Below are 21,595 nucleotides of genomic sequence, written 5' to 3'. Positions count from 1 at the left end.
GAAGCACCAAAAATTTTATCAAAATTAAAATAATGCATGAGTTCAATTTTTTGCTTGCGATGTAGTTACTATTAGCCAAGTTTAGGGTTCGTAAAGTACCAATTTCGGAATAGTTTGATTTTAAGAAAGACGGCTCCTAAACAGAGAAAAGAGACCTAAAAACATACAAGATGAAGATGGTTATGTATTCGATTTCTGCATCGTTTTTGGACAAGATGACTTCCTTCTTAAATTAAGCGGACAAAGCTTCTTAATTTCTTGAATATGCAAATTAAAAAAAAATCCACTTAATTTAAGCAGAAAATCATCTTATTGGTACATATGTGGAAACGTTTTAATAAAAAAAAAAAAAAAAAAACTTGCAGCCACTGGAGATCGAATCTACCAGTGTTGCGTCACTAGACGAGTGCTTTTCCACCAGCTTACCTAACAGTTAGAAATAAGTATGATAAACTGCAATTTAAGCTACAGTCTGACTATAATTTTAAATTTTTTATTGTGTACCGTTTTTTTTTAGATGAAAATTCAGTTTAAATGATATGAAGTTAATTATTAAAATTAACAGAATTTAGGCGAATCCCACTTATTTTATGCGGAAATCATATTGTTTTAAGAGGATGGGAGTTTAGGTCAACATCATCTTATTTTTTCCGCCGTGAGTGTGCAAAACAGTGGATAACTATTGTTTTTTTTTTTAGCTTATAAATAGTTTCGCAAAATAAGATTCTATAAATGCTTATTCTGATCGCCATTTTGGGACCACCATTTTGAGTAAAAAAATTTGGTAGCTTTTTCGTATATCTTATACTTATAAACAGTGTTGGACAAAGAATTAGCACATTCATAGGAGAAACAATTAAATTGTATATTTAGAAAACTTGTTTCTTTTTCCATATGTACATTTTTCTGTTAAAAACATTACTGACACATATAAGTATATTTTCAAAAAAAACAATCTTATAATTTTAATACCTGAAAGAAAAAAATTTTAAAAAATACTAAAAATATCCATTTTTGTGTGGAAACGCAATTAGCACATTTCAATAAAATTGCTTTTTTATGATACTTAGCGTTACTAAAACTATATTTTTTTAATATTACATTAAAGAAGTTAAGCAAGGTAGTGGAAACGCGATGGTGTGGGCTGGTCCAATAGTGAAGATAAACCCCAGTTTTAGTAAGTATCATAAATAAGCAATTTTATTGAAATGTGCTAATTGCGTGTCCACACAAAAATGGATATTTTTAGTATTTTTTTTAATTTTTTTCTTTCAGATATTAAAATTATAAGATTGTTTTTTGGGAAAATATACTTATATGTGTCAGTAATGTTTTTAACAGGAAAATGTACATATGGAAATAGAAACAAGTTTTCTAAATACAGTTTAATTTTTTCTCCTATGAATGTGCTAATTCTTTGTCCAACACTGTACTTCAGTGTTCTAAATTTCATGACTTTTCATCAAGAAATGGCCGTGAAGAAAGATTTTTATATCTTCAGCGACTTCATGGCTTTCATTGATTGTGTCAACTTCATTTTTAATTCTTATTTGGTAAAAATAACAATTTTACAAATAGTTTATAAAAAGGAAAAAAATATCGCAAAAATATGATTTTTGCCATTTTTGACAAACTTTGAAACACATGCGCCACCGAAGTCCTTAACCAATTTGAGCCAATTTTATTTCTACTTAATATTTAGCTCATATGAAAGTTTTCTAAAGCTATTATGTTCAAAAAATAATATGTAAGGGTGGTAAATTTTTTTTGTAAAAATACCACTTTTTTTTAATTTTTTCATAGTTGAGAGCCGATGCACGACCGGAAGATATGAACTGATTTTGATTATTTTTTGAACCCTTATTAGTCATCACCATTCGAAACTTTTCCGCGCTATTGTGATTTGAAAATCGAAAAAAAGTGTGGCCCACTCTAATAACCAATCGGGCAAGTTGTTGAAGAAAAAGTCAAAAATGTCGGTTTCACTGGAACGGTTTTATAAATTTTTGATTGAAATTTGAATTTTCTTTCAGAAAAACGCAACTGGATTTGATTTTGTGTAAATCCCTAGCTTTCCTTTTAATTAGATTAAATGCTACCTATACCTTATCACAAAGATTAACTTAAGCTTCATAAACATGATTCACAACTAACTCTATAATCCAACTATTTTGTTATCAATAATAAATAAAGCGCCAGGCAGTCTGCATTAAATTAGATTCTAATACACTTGTTTGGTCATAAAGAAAAAAAAAAAAAAAAAACATCGTGTGTCCTTCACTCCAACATCATCTTCTTCTTCTTTCCATAATATTAACTTAAAAAGTCTCCAAAAGAAGTCAAAAAGTCATCTTTATATTTTTTTTTATTGATTTTCCATAAACCTCTGATATCGTTGAAAGAGAAGAAGAAAAACTTTACCATCTTCTTCCTTATCAAATTGTCCTCATGAAAATCACTAACCTAACCATCTACACTGCCTCCATCTATTCTATCTGTGTGTGTGTGAGTTTATTCTTCAAAGGAAGAACTTTTTCCACAAAGTTGTCATCATTCTGCTCAATCTATGTGTATCACCACACCACACTTCTGTTATAGCAGGATACAAATTTTGAAGGAACGAAATTTTCTTCTTTTTCATCAAAATTGTTATGCGGATGATGGTGATGATGAAAAGTTGTGTGTGGTGGAAAGAAGGCAATATTGAGGAATATATGAGATCCAGCAGAACAAAAAAAACTTCGTTCGAAAATTTTTTGAACCACTTTCAATCATCACCCTCCTCCCCTACTCCCAAGAAAAAATACACATACATACAGAAATGGTATACCTATACAAAGTAAATATACTTTCAAAAGGAAAAATGGATCCTTGAAATTTGTTGTTGTTGTTTTTTTCTTTTTCTTCGAATAAAATTCAAAAAGTTGATGGCGTCATTTCAATCAAAAGGATAATTGACGTCATTCCACTGCTATAGTCGTCATCCCGCATATAACCTATATAAAACAGTGTATACCATAAAAATACATATACACACTCATATATCCCTATTTAGTCCTTTTTTTCGCACTTTTTTTCCTTCTTTTTTTTCATTAGAAAACCAACGTCTTCGTTGGTTTTCGTGTCGTCAGTCTTTGTCGTCGTCGTAATCACAATCAATTCAGATACTAGAAGAAGTGTAAGTAGATCCTTAAATGGAGCTGTTAGATTTAATTTGCTTAAAAGTGTGTGGGTGGATGATGTAAAGGGGTGGAGGAGGAGGGTTGGTGAGATGAAAAAGGATATTAGAACAAATTAGAAAAAGGATTCAAGTTTTTTTTTTATTTTTCTTTATTTCTTCAATTTAATAAAAAAAAATCAAAAAGTTTATTTGTATGGCTTTTCTTTATGGTGGCCAAGTGCTAAGTGTGTTGGTTGGTGGTAAAAAAGAAAACTGAGAGGAATTTTTTATTTTTTCTGCATTGTGCACTTCATTTTGTTATCCTATAGAACCTAGAGAAGAGATCCTTTTTCTTATTTTTGTGTTGCATTATATTCTTGAGTGCACATCTGTTGCTAGTTTTATTACTTTTTTTTTACTTCTTCTTCATTATTTTAAGTTTTATTTTTTTTTTTAATTTTATTTTGTTGTGATGATTGTGGTGGAGAAAAGAAGAAAAGTTTCAAGAAAGTGTGGATATCAAAATTAGTTGAAAGAAAAACTATATATAAAGTTTATGCGCTACAACAAATTTAATTAAAATGCTGTTAAATTGTCCTTATTAAAGTGTAATTCTTTAAAATTGTTTAGTTAAAGTAATTGGACTTGGTTAAAAAAAAAAGTACGAATTTTATTTATTGATAATTTTAAATTGAAACTTCCTGTGATTTTAGCAAAGTTTATCTAAGTCATCTAAATGAACATCAATTTAAATGAATTTTTAATTAATTATTATAATTTAAGCCTTTTAATGGTAATTTTGTAATTATTTCTAGCTTTTCCGGTGCAAATCTAATCCATAAATAAAATTTCAGGAAATGCATTTAATTTGATTCATAATTTATTGCGAATTTACTAAAACTTAACAAAAATATAATTTGAATTTCAGTTTCAGATTTTCATAGAATATTTATAAATGGAGGCTAGAGACTAAAAAGATTTTTTTTTATTTCATTTGAAATGGCCTTACACGAATATCATTACTTAACTCTTGTTAATGTAAATATATGTACATTTCATTATGAGTAAATTTGATTTGTATTTCGTATATTACATTATACAGCTTAACTCATATATTTTTTTAATGCAAACCATAAAGAATATTCTTGCGCTCTTTTACTTATAAATTTGCATTTGCTTAAATCCTTTCGCACATTAGTGCCAATAAGTGCTAGGAGTGTAAATTCAAAATTACTTACTTTTATTCATTATATTTTGAACCAAATTAGTCTAATTCATTTGTCCACCTTTTGTCAATGTTTGTCCATCCGAAATTTTCGTTTGTCCATCCTTCAAAAAAATTTTAGAGGAAATTCAATATTTTTTTTGGAAGTCTGAAAAATTGAAAGTCGCCTTAAATGCTCAAATAGATAGCCGTATAAAACCAATTACAATGTTTTGTCCACCTTGAGTTCTTTATACATTTTGTAATGAAAAATTCAAAGAAATCTAAAATTCACAAAAATTATTTTTTTTCTAAGATTGAGTTCTTGATACATACTATACTGAAAATTAAAACAAAAAAGTTACGCATACACCACAGTGTACCTATTTATGAAAATTTCAAAGTTCCCTGAAATCCCCAAAAATTTACTCCTAGAGTTCTTTTCACATGATAAATGCAAGGAATTTGAGTTGGACAACAAATTTGGGGATTTTAGGGGTCTTTGGATTTTTCAGTACAAACATTTTTTTTTTACTTGCGATATAGGTACTATATATCAAGTTATGCATTCGTACAAAAAAAAAAGTTGAGATAACATTTTTCCATGACATTACGATGGTAGACAATGCCAAAAAAGTGGGTCCCGGAAGTCCGTCTGTCTGTCAGTCTGTCTGTCTGTCTGTCTGTATAAGGAGCTACAGCCTAAACGTATGGACCGATTAATGTCAAACTTGGTATGTAGCGTTATTTGGCGACTCTCCAGAGGGGTTTTTGGAATTAATTTTTTTGGACCAAAAATAACGGTACTTGTCATATAGCGATTTTAGTAAAATTGAAATATCTCAAAAACGGCTCTAACGATTTTGTTTAAAAAATTCAAATATTAGTTTAAAGTTAAGGTCTATCTTCTAATGAAAAAATTTTTTTTTGAAAATCATTATTAACGGTACCTGCCATAGAACCGTTTTTTTCAAATCCGATTATCTCCAAAACTGCTTATTCGATTTCAACGAAACTTTTTGTGAAGAAGCATTTATATAATTTAAATATAAGCCAAAAATAAAATTTTGAATAAAATAATTTTTGGATTTTTAAAAAAAATTTGAAAATTTTTTTTTGAAAAATCAAATTTTCGAAAACGGGACATTCAATTTTTTTGAAATTTTGTTTTTAGATGTTGATTAGTGATTTCTACAAAATGGCATACCAATTTTATTTTTAAACTTTTTTTCCAAAAAATTATTTATAAAAAATTAGTTTTTTAAAAAACGGCTCTAACGATTTTGAAAAATTTTTTTCTAAAAATGCATGTTAATATATCAATCAAAACTGCATACTTGTTTTGGAGGGCAATTTAATTTCAGATATTATTTTATTTTTTTTAAAAAACAAATTTTATTTTTTTTTCCAAATTTTTATATAAAAATTCTTAAAAATTTAAGCAACTTTAACTCTAAGAGCAAGTTCGTGCGACCCCAGTCGTGCATTTTATTTTTAATATCTTCGAAACGTATCGACAAACGATAATTCTTTGTTCTTATCAATTTCTGGAGGTGGGTGAACTATTTCTGTTGTTTGAAAGAAAAAGATATTTTGTATGAAAGTTGCTTAAAAAAATTGTTTTTCGAAAATTTTCTAAACGAAAGGTTTTTGGTATGTTACAAGAACTTGAGCTGTACAAACGATTGCAAACTATTTAAAACATTCAAAACGCAGCTTTGTACACTTTTTTAAGGACACAAAAACAACAACAAAATAAAATGCACAACTGGGTCGCATGAAATTTCTTTTAGAAAATAAGGCTTTTATGTATAAATAAGGTAAATAGATATATGAAAAAAATTCAAATGAAAAAAAAAAAACATTTTAAATGCGATTGATTTATTCATGTATGCTTAGAAAAATAATTTTCAAAATCGTTAGAGCCGTTTTTTAAAACTTATTTTTTATGAATAATTTTTTGGAAAAAAAAATTACCAAATGCGTATGCCGTTTTGTACCAACTACTAATCAACACCTAACCCCAAAATTAAAAAAGAAATCAATTTCACGGTTCCGAAAATTTGGGTTTTCAAAAAAAAAAAATTTTTTTTTTTTATATCAAAAAATTATTTTTTTCAAAATTGTGTCGTGATTTTTATTAAGGCCATGTAAATACTTTTTCATTAAAAGATAGATCTTGTCTAAAAACTATTACTTGAATTTTTCGATCAAAGTCGTAATACCTTCCCATTTTTGAGAAAATTGAACTTTTCCGAAACTGGTGTACCGTTATTTTTAGTAAAAAAAAATTTATTCCAAAAAGCCGTCTGTACAGTGTTCCGCTACATACAAAGTTTGAAATGGTTCGGCCCATCCGTTTAGTCTGTAGGGCCTTATACAGACCAACAGACATCCTGACAGACAGAAGGACTTTCGAGACATACATTTTTCGCATTTTTTATCATCGTATAATTAATTGTTATCTTAACTTTTTTTTTCTGTACCTATGACGAGTTTATTGAAAATTACGAAAAAATTATTCGTACCAAAATTCCCTATTATATACAAAAGCATTTCAAAATCTGAATTTAAGTTATCCTTTGTCTTGTTTTAAAATTTCATTAATTTTGTCAATTAATTGGAATTGATTTTCGAATTATTGAATCAAATATATTATTATTTTGCTATCTTAGCTATACTAGCTTCTCTATCCTTGTATAATAATTCAAAAAGATCCTCTCTTCTCGAAGCTATTTCCACTTGAAATATTTCTAGTCCATAGACCAACTATAGTCGATAAACTCATACCAAAACAAGCAGGTACCAGGATCCAAAATAACACATTTCACATTTCACATTCCTCAATCCAAAATGGAATGTTTCATTTCTAAAATTAAACAATAAATTGATTTGCTAGAGGAATTTTTCGAAATTGTATTTCATTTCTATATAGCAGGAGCAAAATACCGACATTTAAAAATAAAAAAAAACAACTTCAAAATTTCAACAACTCTTCTGTATGCCAAATGGTCGAATATGTCAAGAGCATAACAACTTTTCCCATATCTCTACACATTCAACAACTGTCTGATGATAAATTCCATATATCCGATTGGGACTGGTATGTTTAGCAAAATAATTAACATTCTGATGCATTCGAGAATCTAGATACATAAATACGCAACTCATGAATAAATTGACGTCGCCAGTATAATTGAAGTTTAACAATTCAAAAAGTCCTAAAATATCCAATCGACCTCTGTGTTTTATTTTTCTTTTGTTTTTTTTTTTGCCGTTTTTCCATGAAAATTCTAATTAATTTCAATCAGCATAGTTTTTTTTTGGTTTTTGTGGGAAATTGTGAGAGAGAGTTGGAAAATGTTTGTATACCGTAATGGAATAAGTTTCTATACAAACGTGATCCTTGCATGGAAAAGTCCTTTATGCAATGTATTTTGTATGTTTATTGATTTGTTATTTTTTCATTTATTAAGTGTTTTAACAGGAAAATTGTTTTTTTGAATAAAACGTGTCAACACAAACATTATCTTTCATAACAAGGACAAATTAAATGTAGTTTACATTTTTACCATTAATTTTTTTTATCAGATGGATTTTTTCTTATGAAAGTAGAAGTTTGATTGAGACAAATATTTGTCGAATTGATAAAAGGACATGAATTTGATATTACAATTTTTGATTAAAAATTACTTAGTGTCAAATTGTTCAAAAAATTCAAAATAAACTTTAAAAAATTCCAAAAAAAAAGCTTTTCAAAAGATATCCTTGAAACAAACAATAAATTCAAATTCAATAGCAGGCTTATTAGATGCCAAAAGCCCGAAACCCGATGTTGTATTTGATTTACATTCGTTATTAAATCTAAACTTACATTTGTTGCTGACAGGCCATTAATTTCAATTTTCTAGAGAGATCACTGCCCTATCGACATATTTTTTTTTATTCTTCTTTGCTCATCGTTATTCATCCATTATCTACCCCAAATAAAAAAGAAGAAAAGAAAAAAAAAATAACGACACCTTAACAATATTGAATTTATATACTTTCAACACCCTCATTTTATATTTTACGAATAAAAATTGAAAAAAAAACTAGGTACCTTCACAAAAATTAAACCCAAATAAAAAAAAATATAAGCTCAGCTTGAATTGTACCCCCAAACCATCCAGTAAACCAGCCATAAAATATAAAAAGAAATCCGATATAAGACCAGAGAGAAATTTATATCCTGCAGAAAATATGTACCAAACATACCGACAAAATATACAAAAAAAAACATCTTTTCCTAAGGGGGTTTTTTTTTTTTCTTCTGCTGTCCTCTGTCTGTCTGCATTATAATCCTCTGAATTATGCATAAGGATACTTTATTTTTTTTTTTTATTCAAAAAGTATTCGCCTTTAAATTGCTCATCTTGGCTATTTTTTTTCTATTTCCCCTTAAGATTTTTTCATGTACCTACAAGAAAGTATCTGAGATTTTCTATGAAAATTGTGCCAAAGTTGATTTTATTTTTTTTTTTGTGACTAAGAACGTAATAGATTTTATTTTCTGAAACAAATAAAAAAAAAAATCATAATAAAAAAAACAAAGGACATTATTGTCCCTGAAGCAAAATACAAAAAAATGTATAATTTTTCAACGTAAACAGAGGTTCATAAGGTTCAAAAGAATATTAACTCAGAGTACCTAACATAATTTGTAATGAATTCAAAAATTTATATATTTTTTTGTATTAATTTAATTAAAAACAAAAAGCAAAGGGAATAAAGGTTTTTATATAATTAATTTGTAAAAGAACAAAGTAAAATAAAAACAATCTTTTATGTAAAATTAAATTTACTGGTGTTATTAAACATAGCTTTGAAAAAATGCTTTTAGTTTAATTGAGTTGCAAGGATATTATTAATTGGTGTATAATTTTCAAAAGTTAGTTTTTTATTGCTCTTAAATATAGCAAATTCGTTAGCAAGAAATAAAAATTGATGGACTGAAAAAGACGAAAAAAAATACATAGGTACAATAAATATAAAAATTTTTAGTCTCATAAGACTTAAAAAAAAAAAACACTTAGGTAATTTGCAAAAGAATTATGTACATACAAATATCCTTTATTCAATTGAAAACTACTTTTGTAGCAGCTATCAAACAATTTTTTAATGGTTTAGCATATAATCCCAATTTAGAAATAAGAAAAAAAGACATTGATTTTTTGAATTAATTTTAAAATTAAATTTAAAAATTTTCATTGAAATCGATTAAATCGCTTGCGAGAAAGTAGGAAAGAAAAAAAAATAGGACATGAACTTTTTTTATCAAAATTTCTAGAGCAGTTTTGTCAACCGGAAATTTTGATCCAAAAAAACAAATTTCAATTTGAAGCCTTATTTTGCAAAGCAGATATTGACACACTATTCTTTATAATCGACCAGCAGAATACGTTTTGTGTCCTAAAAAACTTATGGCTACAAGATTTTTTCCGAGAGAATTAACTTCAATTATTGACTTTATGTTATTTTTAAAAAAGACCCACTTACACCACTTTTTCGAGGCAATTGACATCCCTCCAAAACAATCTGCGGTTTTGTCTTTGTTAAGTAAAAAAAAAAAAACTATTTTATGCTTAAATTAATATTGTCTCACGGATTCACTTCAAAACTTAACGAAAGTTCAAATACTTATGACCCATTTATAACTTAATAATTATAATTTTCTTTAATGTCCAAAAAATACTTTAGCTTTTCTAATCCATTCATTTTCACAAATTTTTATTACGTTCATTATCTCGCTCTATAAAATAAAATGCAAGTTAGGATCGCACGAAAACTTGCTCTTATGGAGAAAGTCGATCGTAAACTGAAGCTTTTAAGAAAAAATTTAAGGAATTATCATTTGGTTTTCATATAAAAAAATCTCGGAATGAATGTTAGTAGAAATTTTTTTTGCTCAATATCTTCCTTTTGCCATAACATATCTCAAAAGTCTAGAAAAATCTCATGGAGATTTTCAAAATTAGCAAAAATAGGCTATGGTATTATATACACATATGATACATGATTTCAAGGTATTTTTTAATGCTGATTCCAAAAAATCTAAAATCAAGACAATCTGACGTCTCTGGAAAAAGTTATACCTGTTTTTCATCTTTCAACCCATATTATTATAACAGTTGCAATCTTACTGCCGAAAAACCCTTAAAAGTTATGGTAGATGAACCAAATTTTGCATGAAGATTTTAGAATCCATCATTATTAAAAATCAAAACAATTACAAAAAATATATATACCTACAAATAATGGTATTTTTTGATGGAGGGGCAAATTTTAGGATATGCACTAAAGAAGACTCTTGTTCATCTTAGGAATAAGTGCTAATAGGCTAATTTTTTCATTTTAATCTTTGTTTGGATATTCTTTAACTACCGTCAAAAATCTAAAAAATCTCATGTCCGCAAGTCCTTATTTTCTTGGTTTAAAGATAAGGTGCAGATTTGAAAAAAATGAAATACTACTCTTCAGATATTTGTGTCAGATCAACATGAATAAGGTACATTACTTTTCAGGGATGGTCATATTGATTTGTTTGTGGGTTTTGTTGGAATTAACGTTAAAAAATACCTTGAAATGATATGGGTTAAGTTGGTATACATATAAGAACCTAAAGTTTTCTTATTATTTTTTTTAAATCTGCACCTAACCTAGTTTAACCTGGAAAATTAGAACTTGCGGACATGAGATTTTTTTAGATTTTTGACATAAGTTATAGAATATCCAAACAAAGATAGAAACAAAAAAATTAGGCTATTAGCACTTATTCCAAGATTGTATCAGGATGTTTTTTAGTGCACATCCCAAAATTTCCCCTTTTCTCAAAAAATACCATTTTATCATAGATATAAATGTTTTTTTGCATTGCATTGTTTTGATTCTTAATGATAATGGATATAAAAACCCTCATGCAAAATATGATTCCGCTACCATTACTTTTAAGGGTTTTTCGGTAGTAAGTTAGCAACTGTTATAATAATATGGGTTGAAAGATGAAAAACAGGTATAACTTTTTTCAGAGACGTCAGATTGCCTTGATTTTAGATTTTTTGGAATCAGCATTAAAAAATACCTTATTGAAATCATGTATCATATGTGTATATAATACCATAGCCTATTTTTGCTAATTTTGAAAATCTCCATTTCGCGATTTGACCTTGAAATCGCGACAAGCGGACATGAGATTTTTCTAGACTTTTGAGATATGTTATAGAATGGCAAAAGGAAGATATTGAGCAAAAAAAATTTCTACTAACATTCATTACGAGGTTAAACCCTTATTTGACTGGATTAATACAAACAAAATATTTTTCTATCACAAAAGTTTACACCTTATATGCAACATTGCAATTTTTATTAAAATACTGAGGCGTTTTTACAACAAAGTATTTTCATTACATGACAGGTAGATTAGTTTTTGAAAGCAATCGAATCTTAAGATTCGAACCCTAAATCTCCAACGATTAAATATCATGGTTTTCAAATCAAATTCGAAATATTTTACAAAAACTTAATTTTAACTTCAAATCTGAAAAACTACAATTTTTACTTTTTAGAAATTTTTCTTAAAAAATGTTTTTTAGATACCAACCCTTAAAAAAACGATTTTTTTTTTACTGTGCACAAAAACCAAGATCGCGAATATGCATTTCTTAGTTTCTTAGTAGGATATGCTATTTTTGACAGATGGCATTTCACGCCATTGCTCTATTTTCTTTTTTATACTATGTTTTTATTAGGGCTCTTGATTCTACCCGGGTAATACCCGGGTCCAATGCTACCCGGGTACCCGGGTACCAAAATACCCGGGTATTACCCGGGTAGCACCCGGGTACTCGAAATACCCGGGTACCCGGGTCCTCAAAATACCCGGGTACCCGGGTTCCCGAGTACCCGAGTATATTCAACAGCTCGTGTAACCAAGTAGATACGCAAATAAAAAATTTAGTTTTTTGTTTTTTCTTATTTTTTCATATTTTGCTATAATTTATTAACCTAGTTGACACTTTTAAGAAGATTGTTTAGCATTGTTAGTTGATAACTATAATGAAAAATATAGGGCTGCCACTTTTAAAATTGGAACTTTTATAAAGCAACCTTATTTCATAGGTAAAATTGGTACATGACCAAATTGGTCATATCTTTGTACTTTGGTTCAACCAGGAAACTCTTTAAATGCCAAACAAATTCCCAAAAAGTGTCAACCAGGTTAATAAATTATAGCAAAATAAAAAAAAACACAAAAAAAAGTTTTGTTTTACGCGAATTTACTTGGTTACACGAGCTGTTGAAAACACTCGGGTACTCGGGTACCCGGGTACCCGAGTATTTTAAGGACCCGGGTACTCGGGTATTTCGGGTACCCGGGTACCCGGGTGCTACCCGGGTAATACCCGGATATTCGAGTACCCGGGTACCCGGGCGGGTCTTCGGGTACCCGGGTTTCAAGAGCTCTAGTTTTTATACAAATCTTATATTTTTTAAATAAATAATTTTATAATAGGTAATAATAATAATCTGCATTTTTTTGACATTTTCACTTTAAAACGTCATTTACTTTGTTATCGTTCCCTCTATTCACTGCGTTGACCTCTATCCTCCATCTGTTGTCTAGTAGCCTAAACTATCAATTTTCTTTGCATGAGTTTCCAAAACAATTCTGCAGATTCGTGGTTTTGGCGTCGTCGACGCGTCGTGCCCACGATACATCAAACGATAAAAATAAAATATAAAAATGCACTAAAAAGCAGAGCTAAACAGCATTCTTCGTTTAAAGATCTAATCCATTACAAAAAGGTGTTTTAGAAATTTTCCATAAAATATAAAAATTTTTACAAAACAGTTTTGACATTATTCTTCTCTGAATTTGTCATACAAATCTTCAGAATAATAATTTATAAAGAGATAAAGCATTCTACTTAGCCATGCATTTTATAAAAAAAAAAATTGTTAAAGTAGTGAGTTTAAGAAAGTATACCAAATTGGTCTCATTTAAACAAAAGAGCTGAGAAGCGAACTTTATTTTTTTTTTTTTCATTTTTATTTTTATAGGTATGTACTTTTTTTATTTTCTTTAACGTAACTAAAGACGAAGCTTAAAATTCATAAAAAGTGGGTCCGGATATTTTTCTATCTTTATATACATTTCTGAGCCCATGAAACAAATATTGTGTTTTCTTTATCCGAGATTTCTAAACATCTTGTTTAAATCAAGTTTCTTACAAAACTGTTTAATATGTAACTGTCACTTTATTTGTTGAATTTTAAATTCGATAGGAGAAACATATTGAAGTCATATACCAACATATTTTTGTTGTTTCGAAAATCGAAACAACAACCCCCGAAGCCAAAACAAATTCCTAAACATATTATCCCTTTGATGTGACCTACATTTTATTTCCACACACAACCGTCTTCCTTAATATATATTTTGAAAAACAACTGCAATTACAACACACGGACTGAAACACGCCAAATATAATAAATACCAACGCATATCTGTCTGCCAATATTTCATCCTTCGTTTTGATATTTTCGCAAAATACAAAAATATATCAAACAATCGAATCCTTTCCCAATATATTTGCGGTTGTGATTGTGATTGTCAGTAACACAACGACTTCAACAGCGGCGGCGGATAACCAAAACGAAAACGACAAAACTACATTCACATTTGACAGAAATGGCAGCGAACAACGACGACGATGGCATGGCGGTGGTGGAATGGTGGCGTTGTTGGAACAATATACTGCACTGAATCCATTGTATCCTTTTTCGACGTTTCCTTTTGTTTGTGTCGAATTGCAAAGAGAGCTCGGAATCCAATGATGTATGAACTCGTATAATACTCGTCCATTATAGAAAGGAAGAAAATCCTTTTCATGTGAATTGTTAGACGCGGCGACCTATGATATTATGACGATATGACGATTGAGATCAATAACAGAGCGCACACAACAACCCTTTCATTGCCCGACAAACGATGGCTATTGACAAATAAATGCGCTATCTTTCCTTATTATCCTTGCGATTTGAGTCGAGTCGCATCTTTTGTGTGCTTGAAAATATCCCCATTCGAAGGATATATATCAATTCTGTTTCGGTATATCGGTATTATGATTGCAAAGTTTATTTATATTTTGTGTTCCATTTTTTTTTTTCTTCTTTTTGCAATTCAACTAGAGGCAATTATTTATCTATTCATTGTGCAAAAATCAGAAAGGATACATACAGTAGTCATAGTCAGCGAAGGATACAAATAAATAACTCAAAGGATCAGAGAAGATATGATGGATGTTTTTTGCTGGTTAATACTTTTGTTGTTGTCTCTGTCCTCAATACCCAATTCGGTCGTTGGTTCAATTTGGATTCGAGATAGGGGTAAAGAAGATGGAGAGTGAATAAAAATGCTAAATAATGTGATCATTGATTGCAAATGGGATTAGGGAATTTATTTCACCAATTTATGTTTTTGTTTGGATGTTTAGTCCTTTTTGAATAAAAAAAAAAATAGAATAGAAGAAAAGATACAAACAAACTGGAGAATTATTGGGTTTATTTGTGAAGTTGAAAGGATTCTGAATGGGGGGATTTGGTATTTTTTTTTGTAAATTTTATGCCCCTGGGTGGGATCACACATAAGAAGATTGTTAAATAAGGATTATTATACACTAGATTTGTACTTTTCGTTCAAAGAAATTAAGGTTCTTTCTTTTTTTAAGCCATTGATTGTGAATATTGAATTTTTAAAATACAAAAGTATCTCTTAATGAATGATGGGAAATTATAAAAAAAAAGCAGTAGAGTAGACAAAACTGGATTCCCCTAAAAAAGAAGTCAATTTTGTCTCCAAATGTGTTCAGGGGATACTGGTGCCAAAAAACACCAACAACACTTATATTTCAGCAAAAAAACACCAACAACACTTATTTTGAGCCAAAAAACAAAAAAAACACTTTTTTTTCAGCCAAAAAACACTGAAAACACTTAATTTTCAGCTAAAAACACCAACAACACTTATTTTTCAGTCAAAAAATACCAAAAACACTTATTTTCAGTCAAAAAATACAAATGACCTTTGTTTTTCAGCCAAAAAACACCAAAAACACTTATTTTTACACTTGTTTTTCAGTCAAAAAAAGACGAAAAACAATTATTTTTAAGTCAAAAAACACCAAACACACTTATTTTTACAGTCAAAAAACACCAACAACACTTATTTTTCAGCCAAAAAACACCAAAAACACATATTTTCAGTCAAAAAACACTAAAAAAATATTTTACAGTCAAAAAACACCAAAAACATTTATTTTACATTCAAAAAACAAACACACTTACTTTTTCAGCCAAAACCACTAAAAACAATTATTTTACAGTAAAAAAAAACACCAAACACACTTATTTTCCAACCAAAAGAAAACTCTTATTTTTCAGCCAAAATGTACGCTATTTCACGAAATTAATGGCTCAAATAAAAATCAGATTTTAGGTGGAACTCTTTTAAATTTAAAAAATGTCGGATGTCATTTTTGAAAAAAATATTTTCTCAAAAAAAAAAAAAATTAAAATAAAAAGGAATTCGTATTTTCTTGAATTCCTATAAATTGCCTCCTGTGAGGATTGAACTCACGACCCCTGGTTTACAAGACCAGTGCTCTGCCACTGAGCTAAAGAGGCACATAAACTTTCATGAGATAGATAATAATCCAAATTTCGGAAACTAAAACAAATTCGCAACAATTTTAATTTTTAACAAAAAAATAAAACATTAATTCTACAAAAAAAAAAAAAAAATAACATTAAAATGTCAAACCAATTTATAACAATTATTTGATGTTCAAACCTTTTTAAACGACGATTTCTTAAGGTTCCATTTTCCCAAGATAAAAGAAAAAGGTATTTCTCTTCGTTGTTGTCTTTTCTTAGAACTTGTAAAGGTTCAAAAATAGAAAAAAAACAAAAATAAATTGCTTAACGTTAATTAAAAATAAAAGAAACAATCACATCCTCCAAAGTAAAACACAAACAAAAAATCACAAAAATCCTTGAAAACCACCCACAACTCAATCCAAACCCATGTCAGGGACTCAATTAAAGATATTAAAAGAAACATTTAGGGAGCAATCTAATATTGATCAACTTGAAAAAAGAAGAATAAAATAAAGAAGCTCTTACCTGACCCATCTTGAAAACCGGCATTTTCGATTGATGTCATAAAATTTACCCTTCGAGCTATTTTTAAACTTTTTGACATATTTCGATATTCTATAAATAATTTCAAGACACTTTTCTTCTCTCTCTTCCCAAAGCAACAGTGAGTCAATAACTTGCCTTTCAAAATTTATAATAAAATTCTTTCCATTGAACTTAATTTTCGTCCTTATCGACATTCCACAACATCAGTTAACCTCTCTACACCTACAACATTCTATATAGAATATAACAAAAATACAATAGGCCCTGATATACCTTTTATAATAAAGTTGGTCTTATCTTTTGTTGTTCAAACACCCCAAAGGAGCTAATTAAGATGACAATATCCTTTAAATCTTACAAATATCTCTTTGACCTCGATAGAAGAACACAAAACCGAAGATTTGCCCCCAAAAATATAAATGTTCTGGGATGTCCTTGCTACTGCTCCTTGTTGTTCATCTCTCTGACACAAAAATTTTGTCGTTTTCGTTTAAAAAACAATTTACTTCCCAAAAAAAAGTCTCTACACCTATAATATTATAGTCGTATTTTTCGTCGTCGATTGTCATTGCCTTTTGTGTCTTTTTTTTTCCTGAGAAATCATTAATTTGCAATAATATCTTTTATCTTTTGTGATAATAATGAATTCTCGAGCTCACAAAGCTTTTTTGCACCAAGAATTTCGAGAATAATATTTCACAGGTTTTTTTTCTGAGAAAAAACCTTCGATTAATTTCTCAAATTCGATAGACAAATAAAATTTCGCTTCGGCACAAAGAATCGATATGCGTGTGATTTGTTTCTTCTGTTTTTCTTGTTTTTTTTTTTTTTCTTTTTTTTTTGTTGTCAAATCAAGAGATATCTATTTTCGGTTAGATGGATTGGGTGTTCTTCTTTTCTTTTTTTTTTCGTTTGGAGAACAAGGTCACAGTGCGTAGGCTGTATAAGGGAAGAATCTTTCTCATCATCATCAAACTTTGTCTGAAGTTTTTCTGTGTTCAAGTTGAACTTTGACATTTATATACATTTTGTCATCTAGACACCTTTTTTTGTTTGTTCTTATTTAATAAAAAGGGATCGAAGAAAAAGGACATCGAGGATGAGAAAATCAAAAATAGATTTTCAAGGGAAAGAAAGGTTTTAAATTAAAAAAAAAAAAAAAAAAAAAACGGTCAAGACTGTCTTCAAATTATGAAAGCTTTTTAAAGATATTATAGGGGGATTTAATTGCACAAATGGCGGAGAGGTAAAAAGGAAGGACTTTACCTTAAACTAAAGTTTTTGATAATCTTGTTAAAGTTAATAAGACTTAGAACAGCTGGAGCATAAAATACTCGATTAAAAATTGCATCATCATTTGTTACACTTCTATAAGACTTGTATAATAAAACAGAAACTATGTTGTTGTAAAAAAATAACAAACATTCATGCAATAAAAACAAGCCGATTGGGCATGTTAATATTTCAAATCTTTGTTTTTGTTTGAATCATTTTAAACCTTACTAATTTTATGCTTAGACTCTAGTCACTCCAATAAGGTTTCTTTAATATTCCTTGCTCCAAACCTTTTATGGGGTATTGGCTAGTGCTGAAGATTCGTGTAGATTTGGAAGAAATTTTGTAAAAATGTAATATTTTTTTTGCAAAGGGTACCCCTTGAATTTTTTTCGAAAATCCATAAAAAAAAAAATAGACTTATGTAAATTTTTGAATACATAGACCTGTTGATTATGAACTCATTTTAATTCAAAACTAATTTTGAGACTCTGGTCAAAATATATCGGATATAAGCAAATGTAAGCAAAAGAATGAAAAACAAAATGTTTGGTTAGAAATGTTTCAGGAGCCATACCTCCAAGAATCTTCTGGTTTGCATTTATGAATAGAGCTTAAATAGAACAAATTCGTTTGCCTTTGGGCACGAAATCGTGCACATTGAAAAAACGGAGTACATTTTTTAGTTCTGCGTTAATATTTTAGAAAATTCTTGTACCAAATTTGCCACATCAGATGAAGCTTTTGGTGTATTGGCCACAGTGGTTCCCTTCTATGGAGGAAGTGGAAAAAGTGAACGGGTGGACCGATTTGATTGAAATTTGGTATATAAATTAAATAAAACGAGTTCTCATCGTGATTTTAAAATTACTCATTTTTTCAAAAGTTGTACTGATTAATATATTCATTCTTTTTGTTTCCTTTTATTTTCTTTTTTGTGATGTGAATTTCTCTAATACTAATACTCTAAGGCTTAATTAAAACTGAATACAAAGAAAGCTTTGAAAAAGCAAATAATTAAAAAGTTTCATAAGTATTTTAGCACCTTAAATTTATACATACTACACTAGCCCAAACATAAGGGAATAAAAAAAAAATTGTGATTTTTTAATGATCATGATAATGATAGATAGTATAAAAATTATCGTATCATGACAAAACGAAAAACATGTGAAAGCTACATTCCTCTAGTTTTAAGATTTTAAAACTAAATATTTTATTTCTAATGGTAAAATAGCTAAATCTTTGAAATTATTCAAATACCAACATTTTCCAATATTTTTTTTTTTTTTACTTTTCTCCAAAAAAAAAAAAAACGGTTTAAATTTGCTGCCAAAAAATGATTATTATTTTTAGAAATATTTGGCTTTAAGATTCTTTTTGTTTCAAACTTCTACGATTTTTTTTAGACTGCAATATCAGTCATCTAACCAAAAACCAAACTTTTGACTTTGACTATCAATATCTCAACAACGGATTACTTTACAGATACATTTGCAAATTTCATTTGATTCTCAACAAATAAATTAAGTTTACTTTGTTAAAAAAAAATGTTTTCTTATATTTTAGATCGTTTTAGAAATGCTATCAAAATAGGCCTTTTTACGTTTTTTAGAAAATGTGCTATGGGTGATTATGAGCAAAATCAAATTCTTTTAGGTTTATTTGAACATTTTATTATTAAATACCGTTTAAATTTTAGATCAACCAAAGAAAATTAAAAGTTTTCAAAAAAAGTAAAATTTTGAAAAAAAAAATGTTCATACCTACCGTTTTTGGATATTTTTTCCTTTTTTTGAAAATTTTTGATTTTTCTTTATTTTTTGGTTTATCAGTGATGAGATGACTACATAGACCTCTTATAATGTAAAGAACTTTATTTCATCAAAAAAGCAGTTAAATTAGAAACGGTAATACCAGAAGCCGATTTCAAGTTTTGTTTGAGTGACACGCATTGCTACACTGAAGAAGCTCTTACGGGAGAATAGGTCAAAATGGGTAATTTATTTAAACACCATAAATAGTATATATCATAAGCTTTAAATTCTTACTAAAATGAACGTGGAGCTTTTTTTTTAATAAGCCGACAAGAGTAAAAACTACTCGCTCTAGAGGTTTCTTTAAATAATATTCAGATTTTTCTGATTCAAAAGCAAATTCGACAAACGGTAAACGTACACTTAAGTACAAATATACCATTAACAACACTACATAATTTTTTTATTTTAAAAATCTCTAATCTTATAAAAAAAAAAACACATCAAAAGTTGCAAAAAAATAAAGAAATTTCGATAATATTAAAGAATCTAGTTTGAGCTAAGTATACTCGGGACCCAGGCTATGCAAAAAATTAAATTGATTGCATTCTTTATTTAAACATATTTTTAATCGAAAAACCAAATCAAAAAAATTTAGAAAATTGTTTCACTTTTTTGGGTTTTTTTCCATCTGGGAACCACTATGCGGCGTGGGCTGAATTTTCACAGAGCGTTTGGTAATTAACATTGTGATGGAACTGTATATTCACCAAAATTTAAGTGAAAAAAGAGTTGTCGACTACATCTCATATTACCTGAAAAAAAGAGGTTGTCTGTAAAGCGGACGATGATTTTACGTGATAACGTCGTCAGAAAACAGGTTGTGTGCTTTTGTTTAAAATGAGTCAATTGAAGCGTTTACTTTTTTCAAACAATCATAATTTACAAGAAAAAGCTAAAAAAAAATACCTTTTTTATTTTCTTATTATACCTATATTAATTTTTTTATTTTAAAAGTTAACAAAAAAAATTATGCAATTTAAAAGCCAAGTATTTCTTCTTAAGAATAAAACCATTTTTAAATTTTTACAATGCGCAAAAAGTATAAAAATAATTTATTGAAAACAATCATTTTCATCAAAAAAAGCAAAGAAAAAATTTGTATCTTTTCACGTCATTAATTTCATTTTTTCCCTAAAAACCTGTATACCATCTGAAAGCTTATTGCCTAAGCTCAAAATATATATATCGATCAGGTCTATGAGACATCTACAAAAAGAGCTAGAATTTTTTGAACTCGATCAAATTTCATTAAAAAAAACAAAACAAAAAACATTTATTTTTATGTCCTCACGCTATGGAATCAATTTTTTTGTTTGACAACCTATACAAAATTTTATACCATGTGAAAGCTTATTATTTCACCTTTCATATGACGTATCAATCTCGTTTCAAAGATGCCTACAAGAGAAGTAAGAAGTTAGTTAGGCTGTTCGGGGGGCAACAGATCTCCACTGGTGTTTTGAGGTTTTTCGCAAGTTTTTTTGATTTAACATTGTGTAGCTTGTAGTTAGTCTACCGTTTTGTGTTATATACCAAATGAAAGGTAATTGTATCAGCATGCTCATAAAAGTTTAATAAAATTTCTATCTGGTCTTGTTCAAAAGTTATAACCTGTTGAATTTTAAAATTTTATTTTAACGTTATCTCAAAATTGTGTTTACGAAAATGATTGAAACTTCGCAAACATTTAGTCGTGGTCATGGTCTATCATTACTCCATATACTTTTTTAATGTATCTATTAAAGAAAAAAAGATAATAATAAAAAACGATGAAAATCGGTTAAAAACGGTCAAAAACGTGTTTTTTAAAAACTTGTTTCTTTCGTTATTCAGTCAAAACTCACTAAACGATTCCAATTTTTTGCTCATGTATGCATAAGGCAAAATACATGT

General features: G+C 28.6%; 1 protein-coding gene and 1 non-coding gene across 5 annotated transcripts in view; one reads left to right on the top strand and one right to left on the bottom strand.

Annotated features, from left to right (window-relative positions):
- The window catches only part of LOC129919911 (synaptotagmin-5), a 163,641-nt gene that overhangs the window by 115,773 nt on the left and 26,273 nt on the right, over positions 1 to 21,595 (top strand). The gene's annotated exons all lie outside the window — the stretch shown is intronic.
- Positions 16,017 to 16,088, bottom strand: Trnat-ugu (transfer RNA threonine (anticodon UGU)). Its single transcript has one exon. It is a non-coding gene; the product is annotated as a tRNA-Thr (tRNA).

Source organism: Episyrphus balteatus, chromosome 4, assembly GCF_945859705.1.
Source record: "Episyrphus balteatus chromosome 4, idEpiBalt1.1, whole genome shotgun sequence".
NCBI lineage: Eukaryota > Metazoa > Arthropoda > Insecta > Diptera > Syrphidae > Episyrphus > Episyrphus balteatus.
This window is presented reverse-complemented; position numbering and strand designations above follow the sequence as displayed.